Below are 15,042 nucleotides of genomic sequence, written 5' to 3'. Positions count from 1 at the left end.
AATGTCTTATTCTGATGCACTGCTTCCTTCCCGCATTCCTAAAAATATTCACAAACCCGCTGCCAATGTAAGTGTTGGGGGAAATGAGTTCCTGAATTGTCGTTCGAGGAATTGCCTTTTGCAGCTGAAACTTCACCACTTAGTCAAGCCCTCCCCTGCCATCTGCTCGGCTCCAAAACGGCTGCATAGGTTGAGGGGAGCTGCCTACATGAGGAAGAACCTTGTCTAGGATAGAATTTCTACGCCACGGAATCTCTCGTTTTCCAGCTGGCCGGAGGCGGCTGCAGAGGACCCACCTTTTTAGGAGCACCAGGGACTTCTTGAGGGAATCATGTCTTCAAACGCAGTCCTCTCATCAACAGATGGTCGTCCACACAAATGGATCTCGTAATCTGTGGTTGCAAACTTGTCTCAAACGGGGATGTGAGGGAAGGACCAATGCAACTTTGTGCCCCAAGACAAATGTCGTACCTACTGATTTCCCAGAAGTGTTTATAAGGATGACCCAGAATCGGGCCCTGAGCGGCTTGGCCGAGGAGGAACTGAGAGGCACGTTGGGGAAGTTTATCCCCACTCACTCCCCCCAGCATTTGGTTTTACAGGAGAAAGAAGCTTTGGGGAGGCAAATGTAGCCTGTTCTCTGTCCTCTTTCTACCTTCTCTGAATGCTCTTGGGTGACTTTCCCTACATATGAAAATCTGGGAAATGACTGAAATGTAAATTAGTATTTTCACAATGTTCACAGATTTAATATCTTGTTTGAGTGGGCTTTGGAAAGGGCTCAGGAAAATCTTCTGGCTGGTTTCCTTAATAACCAGGCCAGCGGTGGCAGATGTGTGTGGAGTTGATTACCATTCTGACCCCTGCTCTCTCTCCTATTGTCAGCTGTCACTAATCGATCACTGCGTTCGTCCTAAGTCGCCACCACCAATTAGTCAGAATTGGCACATGAGATAAAACCGTACTTTCCAAAGGTGGTTTTAAATATTTCTAAATGTGAGACTCTTATTCTACGTTTTTTTTTTTTTCTTCTTCCTTAGTCCTCATGAAGTAACTGATCAAGGGCCTTGAAGACAGGAACCTGGAGGCCTCACACCAAGGCATTCTCATCAGAGCGCAGAGCACAGAGGTGAGGTGACAGACGGAGCAAAGCAGAGGGTGCATTGGGAAGTCACATGAAATGAACTTGGAATAGGAGGGAGGAGCCAGATTAAGGTGGACATTGGCATCTAAACCAGGATACTGAATGTGTTTCTAAAAGTCGGCGTTCTCAAAGGCTGGCAAGGGAGTTAGGCTTCTCCAGAGAAACAGAACCAATGGGACAGGATGCGCGCACGCGCGCGCGCACACACACACACACACACGCACACAGAGGGAGGAGTGAGACTGAGGATTTGTTCATAGGGCTCTGGCATTTCCATACATTAATGCTAAGGGCATGGGAAAGGAATTCGGCTCAGTGTAGTAAATACTTTGTGTTAGCGTAGCTCAAAGTTGCTTTTGTCTTAATGGCTTGAGAGCGCCACTTGAATCCTGTGATTCTCGTAATACGAGTTCCTATGGGGAGCGTAGACGAACGCCCACGTAATGTGTAGCCTATGAACATGGCCATATGCACAGCTTAAGCAGAGTAATTCTTACCAAGGGTCTGAATAAGGGCAGGTCAACATGGAAGAGACATGAGAACACGGGACAGCTAAAGCGAGTCTGGGAGTATTCTTCCTTTCTCCAAATCAGGTCCCACAGTGAGTGGACATCTGTTAAAGCCCCTCTAATGGAGAGAGGGAAAGACCTCCCCGAAGTCTCTCTGTGGCTTCCAGAATGCTGACTCCCAGGGTTCACAGTGAAACGTGCACATCAGACAACCGTTTCTCAGACTTTCTGAGGTGAAGAACCAGTTTACTTTCTTTTGTAACCCCCTCCCCCAATCCACTGTGGACTGACACTGTGGAAATTATAACCAAAGTAAATCACTGGAAAAATGACACAAAACAAAAACATATAAAATACAAACCTCAGTGTTTTTTTTTATTATTATTAGATTTAATTACTCTGCCAAATGGCAATAAATGCTTCTTTTTAACCATCCTGTTTCTATACTTAAACTGTTGCAGATGGTAAGGAAAATGTGAAAACAGACACTGGTCCACGAACCTGAGTAGCAGAGACACAGACTTGGCCAGCAGTATTCTCCGGTTCCCAGTAATCATTTCAGGAGTGTTCTTGTGACTGCTAGTCCCTTTCAGTGGGATATTGGGATTTTAGTTAAGAACACTGGGACAATTCTGTTTTTCCAGCCAGGATGCCATCTTGGGACCACAGGAGAAGTGGGCTGGGAAGAAGCCAACACTGAGAAAGCAGAACCAAGGAATGGTGAGTCAGAAGCTCAATCTACTACTGTACTGTAGATAAATATAAGCCAATAAAGCATAATGTTGGCCAAAGCCAGAATCCATCTGGTTTCCTATCATCTTGCAAGAGAAAGAGTCCTATGTGACAGTGATGAATTGGCACATTTCTCCATGAGCTCACAACCATCTTCCCTTTTGCCCGTCATCTTCCAAAACAGAGATATGGCCTGGCTGGCGCACCAAGAGGTCACCAGTTCGATTCCAGGTCAGGGCACTTGCCCTGGTTGTGGGCCTGATTCCCGGTGTGGGGCATGAAGGAGATGGCCAATCGATGTTCTTGCCCATCGATGTTTCTATCTCCCTCTCTCTCTCTAATCAATAAAGAAAAAAAAATAGTAAAAAAAAAAAAGGTAGGCCCCAAACAGCTCTGGGTATGCCTTTCTGCTGGTTATGAAAGCCTTAGCTTCCCACTGCCCTCGGTACAACGTTCAAATCAAGCTTCTTAAACTGTCATTCAGTGTTTTCCACCACCGAGTCCCATTCTACTTTTTATTTTTATTTATTTTTTCTTTTTCTTTTTTAATCCTCACCTGAGGACATTTTTGCATTTATCTTTAGATAGAGCAGGAGGGAGAAGGGGGGGGGGGAGAGAGAGAGAGAGAGAGAGAGAGAGAGACATTGATGTGAGAGAGATACATCAAGTGGCTGTCACCCACACAACCCAACCAGGGCTGGGGACAAACTGCAACCGAGGTACGTGCCCTCAGCGGGAACCGAATCTAGGACTTTCTGGTCCACAGGCCGAAGCTCCAATCGCTGAGCCAAACCGGCCAGGGCCCCATTCTACTTTTTAGTCTAAGTTTTTGCTACTGTCCCGAGGCACCTACCTTATGTTTTATTGTGACCAGGCATGTAGTTTTACATATGTCATAGGTTTGCTCATGTTCCCGCGGGCTGCGTAGCACCGCCTCTCCCCACACCCTTCTCAGAGGTTCTAGGAACAGGACCTCGAGGACACAAGGTGTTCATTCCTTTTAAATGTTAAGCATCACGCATCAGTGTCGCTCCTGCTGGTTCAAGGGCTGTTTCTGAGAGTGCTGGCAGATATTTGATAAAAAGCTGCGTTTCAACTCCCAAGGTCTCGTTTCATAGAGAATCTAATATGGTTATACTACCAAAATTTCAGAACGCAAAAGGCTTTGACGGAGTGCAACTGCATGTTATTGCAAATATGTATAAGCAAGAAATGAAAACATATGTCTGCACCAAAACATGTACATAAATGTTCATTGTAGCTTCATTGATAATAGCCCCCAAATGAAAATATCCAAATGCTCAACAACTGACTTATGTGTAAAGAAATTGTGGAATCTCCATACCACGGAACATACTTTGCCATTAAAGATGAATTACTGATTTATGCTACGACAGAAACAAACCTCGAAAACATGCTAAGTGAATGAAGCCAGATACAAAAGGCCACATAATGTATGATTTCATTTGTAGGGAATGTTCTGAATTCACAAATCTATGAAGAAAGGAGTTTATGGATAACTTAGAGCTTAGGGGGAATAAGACGACTGAAGGATGAAAGCTAAAGGGAACATGGTTCCTTTCTGAATGTTGAAAATGCTCTCAAATTGATCATGGTGATAAAGGCACAATTCTGAATATACCAGAAGCCATTGAATTATTCACTTTTAATGGGTGAATTGTATGGTATGTGAATTATATCTCAATAAAATGTCTTTTTTAAATAGAGAGAGTTTACAGGAGCTTTATTCATAGTTGCCAAAATGGGAAGCCATCAGGATGTCCACGGTGAATAAATAAAGCATCGGTGGCACATTCAGATAACAGAATGAATTCAACACCGAAAGAAATGAGCTCCCAAGCGAAGAAGGCCGCCGAGGAACCTTAAATGCACCTTACCACGTGCACGAAGGCTGTCTGAGAAGGCTACGCATGGTGTGGTTCCACCTCGATGGCATTCTGGCAAAGCAAAGCTCTGGCAACAGCAAAACAACCAGCGATCGCCTGGAGTTATGGGAGAGAATGGAACGAGCAGGCATAAAGCAGAGAATTTTTAAGGCAGTGAACCTACTCTCTTTTATGTTATAACGGTGGACACGTGTCATTATACATTTGTTCAAACCCATAGCATGTACTACACCAACAGTGAACCCTACTGTCAACTATTGGGTGATATTGATGTGTCCATGTAGGTTCATCGATTCTAGAAATGTCCACTTGGTGGTGGATGTTGATAGCGGAGAAGCCTGTGCCTGAATGTATAGGACTGTGTACTTCTGGCTAAATTTTGTTATCAAGCCCAAGTGCTCTAAGCAATGAAGTCCAAAAAAACCCCCCAAACGAACCAGAGACATAATGAGGAAGGAGAAGGGAAAAGCCCATCTCATGTGCACCAAGCTTCCCCTGACTCCTCTATCTCCTATGTCCTGGCAAAAAACCAAATTGCTCTTTTTTTCCTATGTTTGCATTGTGTTCTTATTCCTAATTATTTTACAACCCCTACCACTTTACTGTGTAGTAGTATGCAGGTCTCTTAGGAAAAGATTCTATGTACAGGGCCCACGGGAATAATCAGGTGAGGCTGCTTAAACTCAACCTGCCCTTAAACTTTGATAATCCCAGGTACTCCCCCTACCACCAGAGCACTAGGAAGATCAACAGCTTCGCACAGTGTGACTTATCTCAACCTCTGGGTGTGTTCTAGACTGAATGTTTGTGTTCCACCCAAAATTCCTATGTTGAAACCCTAACCCCACGGCGATGGTAAAGATGGGGCTTTTGGGAAGTGACTAGATCATGAGGATGGAACCCTTCTTAATGGGATTTATGCTCTTAGGAAAGAGACCCCAGATGGTCTCCCTCACCATTTTTTGCTTTAAAAGCATGTTTTTAAAAATTGATTTTAGAGCGAGGAAGGGAGAGAGAGAGAGAGAGTGAGAGAGAGACATCAATGTGTCTCACATCGATCAGTGGCCTTGTGCCCTGACCAGTGCATGGGACAACGCTCCAACTAACCAAGCTACACCGGCCAGGGCTCCCTCTCCACCTCACCGTCTTTTGTCACCAGGTGAGGTGGTAGGGAGAAGATAGCTGTCTATGAACTGGAAAGTGGGCCTTGCCAGACAATGAGTCTGCTGGTGCCTTCATCTTAGACGTTCCAGCCTCTAGAGCTATGTGAAATAAATGTTTAAGCCCCTGGTCTATTATATTTGTATTACAGCAGGGAATTTTCTTTTTTTTATTCCTCACCCAAGGACATTTTTCCATTTTTTGTTCAGATAGAACAGGAGAGAGAGAGAGAGAGAGAGAGAGAGAGAGAGAGAGAGAGAGAGAGAAACATCTACATGAAAGGGACACATTGAGTGGTTGCCACCCACATGACCCAACCAGAGCCAGGGACAAACTGCAACCGAGGTACGTGCCCTTAGCGGGAACCGAACCTGGGTCTCTCTGGACCGCAGGCCGATGCTTGAACCGCTGAGCCAAACCGCCCAGGGCAGGATTTTTAATTTTTTTTTTAGAGAGGAAGAGAGAAAGAGAGAGAGAAACATTGATGTGAGAGAGAATTATCAATTGGTTGCCTCCAGTACACGCCCTGACTGGGAACCGAACCTGCAACTCTTTAGTGTATGGGATGATGCTCCAACCAACTGAGCTACCTGTATGGGGCTAAGACAGGGATTTTTATACCTATTAGAAAATTGATGTAGGTGGCTGGAACTGTCCACTTTAGAAAGAGCCAAAAGAAGTAGGGTCAAAATAAAAAATAAAAGATTGACATAATAAGAGAAAACACTTTATTTTGAAAATACTGGATTGGTTTGTCAAAAGATATGTTAGTGTACATGTACATATGCATGTGTGTGCATGTGTATACCATGTTCCGAAAGTGTTTACACAGTTTAAGCTTCACTAACTTCAGAGAAATAAGTGCCACAGATTTACTCCCAGGATCATTTGAAGATTTAATTATTTACATTTATTTTATACTCATTTTGTTTTCGTGAATAATACATTATAATTTAGTTGAATAATACATTATCATTTTAATTATTTGAGTCAGCCCCTCTGATTGAAACAGTAAAAGGTAAATGAAACAAAATCTAAATTTGCTAATCAACATTCAGAAAACTGAGTATAAAAAAACATGAAGTTCTATATCTGGGTTCAAGTAAGGCAAAACATTCTATAGGAAAAACAGATTTGAGGACAGACATGATCCTGAGTGTAAATGTCTGGGTACAAGCAAAAATTCCAGGCACTATTTCAGAGTTTCAAGGTAGTGGAATTGGTGCACCCCGAGTCAAGGTCTCCAAACAGTAAAGGGGGACCCAGGTCGTAATCTGGGTTAGAGATGGAACAAGAAGAACATTCATTAGAGTAAATATATGATGTGATGTTAGGTGGGTTAAAAAATAGGATGGCAGCCTGTTCAGTGTAGCTCAGTTGGTTGGAGTGTCATCCTGTACACCAAAAGGTCATGGGTTCGATTCCCAGTCAGGGCACATGCCTAGGTTGTGGGCTTGATCCTCCTCCTCCCCCATTTGTGCTGCTTGCCAGAGGCAGACGGTTGGCGTTTCTCTTTCACAAAGATATTTCTCTTTCTTTGTCCCCCTCTCTAAAAGTCAATGAACATGTCCTCAGATGAGGATTAAAAAAACAAAAAAGACACCCTGGCCCATTTGCTAAGTGGTTAGAGCATCGGCTCGCGGACCAGAGAGACCCCGGATTCAGTTCCCGAACCTCGAACCTCGGTTGCAGTTTGTCCCCGCTCAGGTTGGTGTCGTCGTTGTGGGTGGCAACCAGTTGATGTGTCTCTCTCACATCAATGTTTCTCTCTCTCTCTTCCCCCCTCTCTCCCTCCTGCTCTATCGGAAGATAAATGCAAAAATGTCCTCGGGTGAGAATAAAAACAGAATAGCAGAGCAGGATAGAGGGACCTGGAGAGAAAAGATGGGTGGAGGGCATCAGCTGGGCTGGTGGGGGGAGGGGCTGTGGACACACCCTCCCCCGCCCTCAGAAACCCTTTGTGACGCCTCAGTGCTCCGTGATGAGCACCTGGCCATAAAGTCAGCTGCCTGCTGTCTCAGAGCTCAGTTGCCTCAGGCAGCGTTGCTACTCGGAAAATGACTTTCAGTCTGTTTCTGAAGTGCGTCCCAGAGCCTTATCAGAGCGTCCCAGAGCCTTATCAGAGCTTCTGCTCACAATCCTTAGATTGTCGCCGCACCCTAATTTATGTCTGTGTGCTGTGGTTGCTCTTCCTCATCTTCTGTTTCCAGGTGGTGTGTTGGTCAACTCGAATCTTCGGGGAAAATGAACACGCACAAACGGTAAGGAACCCTGCACGAGCCCAGCAGAGATTCTTTGGTTTCCATTTCTAGTTTAGTTGAGATAGAGAGACAGCGAAGATGGGATGTCCGAGAGAATACAGACATCACTCTTCTAGAAGACACCAGGCAGGGCAAGGGGTCAGGGAGGACTCAGGTTAGCATCTGAACTCGCAGACCATCTGGGTGTGGGGGAGCGTTGCTGAATAGCCCCAAACTGATTTCATGGCTCTGGATTGGGTTATTTTGAGAGTTTGGGATCTCTGCAGAAGAACTGAATGGCCAAGCACTTCACCATGAGTCGTATTCCCATCAGGCCTCACCTGAGCAGCCTCCCCTTGTGTTGGGTTGATCAGGAGAGCAGTGCTGAGCCTCTGAGAGCCTCTGTGCAGAGGCAGGACCCTGAGCTCTGTCCCAGGTACAGGGTTCCTTCTCTCTGAGGGGACAGAGGTGACTTGGCCTCAGATCCCATGTCTTCCTTGAGCAGAGGGCCTCATAGAGACAATACTACTTTGAGCTTTTCCAAAGAAGAAAAAATTGAAAATATTTTAGAGCCATAAAGATTGATAAAAGAAAGGAACACAAAGTTCTACTAATTAAAATTGAGTCTTGTTATTCCTGGATTATTTCTGTTGGTGTTTCCTTAGGAGAGAAGTGAGAGAAATGTGCTACTTTTTTTCAGAGTCAGGGCCAAGCCAAGAGGAGGAGGAGAGGTGAGAAACCGAAAGGTAAGGTTCTGCCTATTTCACCTGAGCTCCCCAAGGGTGACCCTTCTTCTTTCCATGATAGCCCAGGTCATGATCTCTGAGGTTGTCAGTTGCAAGATATAATCCCACTCAGGAAACAGAGCCCTCAGAGGAGAGGCTCATGGGAAGACAGTCGGAAGCTGAGACAAGTCTCAGAACCCTCCCCTGCTGTCCCTGGGTAAGAAGAAGTGAGGGACGTGGGCAGTGGGTGCTGCCCAGATGTCGAGAGTCAGAATGTCTGGCTCCTGACTTTGTGAAGGAACTTTGACTTCAGGCTGATCAGATTCCTCTTTGTTGTAACCACTGACCTCTCTGCTTCATAGAGTGGTTTTGAGATTCAAATGAGATAATGTATGTGAATGAAGCAGCACACGCAGGAACCTTGTTAATATTATCATTGACCATTTGACGTCATCTACTGATTCTTGGGGCTTCAGAGTAAATATCCCAATGGTCTCCCATAAAGGGATCCTCTGTATCACCTGTGATTCTACTATGACCACTTGTAACCCACTGTCCTGGTTTCCCAGGTTGCAGATACCACCAGAGGGAAGAGGAAGAGAAAAAGATACTGATTTCTATACTTAAAAGGTGACTAGTCTTTCTCTTTCTCTCCTGACCCCTCTTTAGCATGTTCTATGTGTTTCCAGGGGTTCAGTGCAGCCTTCCATAGTCTTGGGACAGGGTTGCCACAGGAACGGGGACGTGAGTGAAGGCCTTGGGGTGAGTGCTGTTGAGTGCATTGTGTAGTCATGGATGTGGGGCCATATGAAGGGCTAGCAGGCTTCAGGGGCCCCACCCCACCAGGTCAGTGGGTCCTCCTTTCCTTGTTCTGGTCCTGGCTGCAGCTTTGTTCCTCCTGTCTCCTGCAGCCCCCTGGGCCAGCGTCATGATTCCGTCCACTTTCGTCAACTGTTATGTCCAGACCCCTCCTGTGAGGTGTGTAATAATGCAACCTTTGAGATGGATCAGCTGCTGTCCTCCTTGGCCTTGGAAGATGCTACTCCCCCTGTGTCCCCTTTGGCTTCCAGAGCTCCTGTGACTGAACCATTGTTCACTCCATCCCCTGCCTTCTCAGCAGTCCCTGCAGGAGACCTCACACCACCTCCTCGGCCCGAGATTTTACCACCACTGACCTCCAATCTCTCACTTAATTCAGTGACCTCCTTAGGTGATTTTCTATCACCATCACCACTGGATCACTCTCTGCCACCAGAGCCTTTTTCTTCCTTGGAATCTGAATTCCTAGTTGACTATTTCCCACCCCAGCCCCTTGACTTCCCTTCCCTCCCACAACATGATACTCAGAATGCAGATCCTGCTGTCTATTCAGAAGCTCATCTGACCAGGAATACAATTTTTCTTGGCTCCTCCATTAACTAAGATACCAACCACTTGTCTCAAACCCTGCCCCAATCCCAGCCTCTACATCTCAGTCAGATCCAATCCCAGGTCCATAGTCAATGCCCATTCAGTCCCACAGACCAGAGTAGTGTCTGTGGAGTTTATTTCCACAGATCCCAGAATGAATCAGACTATCTCACCTCATCTGAAATGCAGAAGCAACAGGAAAGATTGTGAGGTTTGCCTCCTGTGGTCCAAAGATCCCAGAAAGACTTTTGATCCTCTGCTCCAAACCCTCCTTATTGCCAGCCCTCTAAGGCCCATTTTTAATCTCCATCCTTTCTGTAAACTTGCCTCTCAGCAGTGAACTTGCGGAAAAACTAGAGCATCACTTTAGGAAAAAGCTTATCCAACACAGGTGGGGCCTGCCCCACAAGATCCATGAGTCTCGGTCACTGAGAAGGCCTCCAAGAGATTGCTCAGAGATATCTGAGTCAAAGAGCAGATATATGCTCTCTGCTGCTCTGTGTATAAGGGTCAGAGTAGCAAAAATCTAAATGTTGAATTGAGCCAGCCTGGAAGCTTCTATGAGAGGGCTTGGAAATGCTTCAGCTAGTGTAATTCCTGTAATAGAACAGAAATGGGACAGGACAACAAAAATAGAGAAGAAATCAGAACCTGTTTTTATGCTCAACATGTCCAGGGCTCAGGAGCTCGATGCTCTTCAATCCCAAACGAGTGAGGTCTTGACAACTAGAAAGCCGGGAATGAATGTGAATTAGAGTAAGGAGTAACCCTTGTGACCACTGAAAGCCTCCCAGCAAAAAGATCAACTCTCCCAGATCTTAAATCTGCAAACCTTCAGAAGCAACTCATTGCTGAGTCAAAATCTAATTTGGACAAGAGGATGCATAGCCAGGCTCAAGGCCAACCCATGAACTTGTCCCATGACTTAGATAAGTTTGACGTACAAAGTCCATCTGAATCATGCTCAGGGTGTCCCCAAGGTGGACAGAGCAGCTTCCCAGATGCCGCATGTCCATTAGGAGGACCGAGGACTCAGTGTGGAGAAGCAGCAGGAGCCTTGGGTCCCTAAGCATGTCTCAAGGTTGAGCCAAGATAAGAATTTCCCACCAGCTGCAAAGAAAGTAGGCCCCAGAGGCTCCAAATCAGAAGAGCTTGGTGGAGGGGATGCAGGGTTGGGAACATGCCAACCAGGAGGAAGAGATTTCCTGCTCTGGAGGTGATATTAAAGGAGAGGCTTGGGACCAGCAAGAATATTCCCAGGAAAAGGCAGCCCCATATTGTCTGCACAGAGCAGAGGCCCAGTTATAAGTAGAGCAGACATTGGGAAGTTCCTGGAGGAGAAACTGGGGCATCAGCAAGCAACAGGTGGCGCCTGCCCTCAAGAGCCCCTTCCTACAGTGAAGTTTGGGGAAGCTCAGCAGAGCCTGTCCAGGGGCCGAGCCTGTCCAGTGACATCCCCTCAATTCCAGGGCTCCCTCCTGTAAAGTGAAAAATGCCAAGTCCTGTCGCCCTGAGGAAAGACACCCTCAGAAAGCTGTGGTATTAAAGGACCAGCTATTGTCAGAAGCACCCTAAATCAGTGCCCCTCGGGACTGTACCCCGTCCAAGCTCCCCTGCAGCCTCCAGCTGCTCCGGCCTCCAACTGCGCTCACCTCTGCTGAAGGCCCTGTGTTCAGAGACTCCCCTCTGGTGAGCAGGAGAAACTGCTTCTGCAGGATTTGCAGGGGAAAGAATTTCCCATCCCCCAATAACCCCTTCTTCGTGGAGAATGTTGATTTACACTATTAAATGTTTCAGTAATAATAGTGATGTCTTTTCTGTGTACTGTATTGGGGGCATGGGTTTGCGGTATCTCAGAGTTGTGCTTAAGAAAAGAAAGAAGTTACTTCAGCTCCTATTGATCACTTCCTTTGGCTTCTCAAGTGACCATTTCCCTGGAGCTCTTATTGAAATAGATATCATATCTCCCCTCTAACCCCCAAAGCCCATGTCCTCCCTGATGAGGCTGAGGCACTGGGCTCTGTCTCCTGCCTCTTAGCTTGGCCATCATGAACAGGGGAGCCGCCCACACCGCCCCTCAGGGAATGCTCAACATCCATTCCAACAGCAGAGAAGATAGACCTTCTATATCTGAGAAGGTCAAGGACAGGCATATTTTCCAGAAAACAACAGGGAAGAAGAGACAGTGGCTTATCATTATTTAGAAGTTAGTGATCAGAGGATCCCACAGGTGTGTGAACCTTGAATGAGTATGTGTGGGGATATGGCTGCAGTGGATCCTGGGCTGGGTGGGGAAGGTCAAGGAACAGCATAAATCTGCTTAAAGGAAGGGTCACATTAATGTGTTGAGGAAGCGTATTTTAAACTTGACATTTAAGTTAACCTACTGGAAAGTCACTGTGGGGAAGGGGTTCCTGCCCCTGTGTATTTCTTCAGGCTGTGGGACTGATGACTTATTTTTGGCTGAGCAAAAGCATCACTCAGCAGGCTGGAATGCTAAACAGGCAGCCACCTACCTCCCAGAGTAAAATAAAGATGAAAGTAAGAACAAGATGCCTTAGAATGAAGGGGAAAGTACAAACAAATGCAGAGGGGAAAGCATGTCCTTGCTGTTGGAATAAAGGTTTATTGTCTCATCATCCCCACACTATGACCCTCTCTTGCTCCCAACTTTCTCAATCTGATTCAAGTTCCATCTGCTTGAGGCTGATCAGAGCACTGCATAGCATACAAATGCCTTACATCAAAAAGACATGGGCTATTCCTTGAGTACTAAAACAATATTTGCAGGATGTCATTAGGCATGGCATCCCTGTCTTTCAGGAAGGTGATCTTGGTGCCCGCTTTCCATCCATGCTCGATGGAAATATACACGGTCCGGCCCTTAGCGAGTACATTTCACCTATCAGGATGGAGCTGCCATCATTGATATTCATGGTCTTGGTGGATTTATAATCTCCCCCAGGACACCTGCAAATCATGAGTCAGAGGTGAGATCTAGACTATGCCCAGGGTTACAGATATTTGGGGGCTCATCATGGACCTCCACGGAATGTGTTTTTTTTTTTGTTTTTTTTTGCCAAGTTCGCATACATACCCACCCTTACAATTAAGGTCTAGAGGGAAAGGAACCCCACTAGTACAGACTGAAACAAACAAACAAAAAATAGAATGAGTGTCTTGGAGAGCACTTCAGGTAGTTTTTCCAGTAAGCCCTGTGAATCCTGAGAGCAAAAAGAAAAGGAAAGAAAAAAAAGAAAAGAAAAGAAAGCATGTTGACCATAGCCCTCTCTTACTACCACACTTGTATCTTCTTGTCCAGAGTTATGCCATTGAACCTACAATGTCTGAAGATTGGGGTCACATAAAATAATTCATATTTTGGGGAAGCCCTGGGAAGGACAAAATGAGGGATGAGGCCCAAGGCAGGGAACTTGAAGAGGTGAGCAGGCAGTGGAGGGCTCTAACATCCATATGGGCCGAGCAGTCGATAACCCAGCCTCTCAGTTCCTCCTTCATCTCATCTTAGGGTCCTTCCATTCCAGTTACTGCCAGGAACACCTCTGCCATCTGGAATAATACCCTCTTACCTTCCACCCGTTGACCATAAACTCCTATCCTTCCAGCTTGTATGTCCATTGTTAATTTTTCAACTCCATGACATTCATTTTTCCACTTCTTGTCAATGTACCAAGCTTGTCTTCTTCCCTCACCAAAGTAGACTTGAAAAAAACATTTAAAAAGCTCCACTACAGCCCTGGCTGGTTTGATTCAGTGGTTAGAGCACTGGCCCACCAACCAAAGGGCCATGGGTTCAATTCCGGTCAAGGGAGTATACCTGGGTTGCATGTTTGATCCCCGGCCCCAGTGTGTGGGAGGCAACCAATCAACGTGTGTCTCTCACATCAATGTTTTTTTTTTTTTTTTTAATCTCTTTCTCTCCCCCGCTTCCTCCCACTCTATCTAAAATATATCCTCTGGTGAGGATTAAAAAAATAAAATAAAAAAAGTTCCACTACACCTGAGCCCCTTCAAATTCCCTTTAATCCTTCCTGTCTGGCAAAATTTCAACTCTGTGTTTTTCCAGAAATGCCTTCCTATATGTAACTAATCATTATTGGATTAAATCTCAAAATCAATTCTGCTGGTGCCCCAGAACTACCTGGAAACATTAATTTATTCCACAAATAATTATCCCATGTTTACTAATGCGGACAAAACAGACAGAGCTTAGGTCCCTGTTTCCTTAGTCCATTCTCTCTCCAAAGCCGCTCAAATCGATTTCAAATCTCTCTCACTTCAAAAACTGAGTCCCTCTCCACTGGCTCAGCTGATGCACTGGACCCCTGTCCTCAGAGGAGCTAGAAACCATGGGATGGGAACTTCTCAACAAACACTTACACTTTCTTCCTTTTTCCTTCCTGTTAAATGGAAAGAGTTTCCTTCCCAACTCAAAGGAATGACTCTTCCCGAATCACCTTATTGAGAGAGAGCTTAATTCCCGTCTTGATGGACAGATGCACCCTTGCCAGGTATCCTTTGGCCCCTCCCTCTCCTTATGAGTCACCTAACTTTTATTTTTTAAAGCTTATTATTACAGAAATACATAAACGTGTACAAGAACAGATACAACAATATATCTCTTCCCATGTGCCCTCACCCAACTTTCACAATTCATCATTTTGCATATGTATTACTACCCATTTTTTTTTACTTTATGATTAAAATGAAAAAGCCCATTGAAAGACTTATGCTACATGCCCATGTCACAGCTCTCAACATTTCTTTGATATTTATCACACGTGGAACACACTTCTGCACCACAGATGCAAACAGCACTGGTGACGAAAAAGCATTGAGTTTTAAAGGGTTTGGCAATCAGGTTTGCTTTGCCTTTTCGTCAGCCCTGAGGAGTCATTTGAGTGAGTTCTCTCAACTCCATGCAAGAAGCAATCCTACAGAGCAAATCCCATGCACAATATCGCTGTTCCTAATCACACACTAACAATATTAACATGTTAAATGTATAGAAGTAGAAAACTAGGGAATTGGCATCGCTATGTGTGTTTTCAAATATCTACAAAATGCCTTTCCTCTCACACATGAAAATAACTTACATTCAGTAGATCAAAAACTCTAATCTTTTTTCTTCCCTAAATGTCACTAAAAGTAAAAGATTAGAAGAAAAGATGCAGAACATCATTAGCGATCAGA

The 15,042-nt window shown here is 45.3% G+C and overlaps 1 pseudogene; it reads left to right on the top strand.

Moving 5' to 3' along the window:
• Window positions 1-10,388: 10,388 nt before the first annotated feature.
• On the top strand, window positions 10,389-11,403 carry LOC118629293 (annotated as a pseudogene).
• Window positions 11,404-15,042: the final 3,639 nt, after the last annotated feature.

This window comes from Molossus molossus, unplaced genomic scaffold, assembly GCF_014108415.1.
Source record: "Molossus molossus isolate mMolMol1 unplaced genomic scaffold, mMolMol1.p scaffold_m16_p_14, whole genome shotgun sequence".
Classification (NCBI taxonomy): domain Eukaryota; kingdom Metazoa; phylum Chordata; class Mammalia; order Chiroptera; family Molossidae; genus Molossus; species Molossus molossus.
The sequence above is the reverse complement of the archived record's forward strand: the minus strand, read 5'-3'. Positions and strand labels throughout refer to the sequence as shown.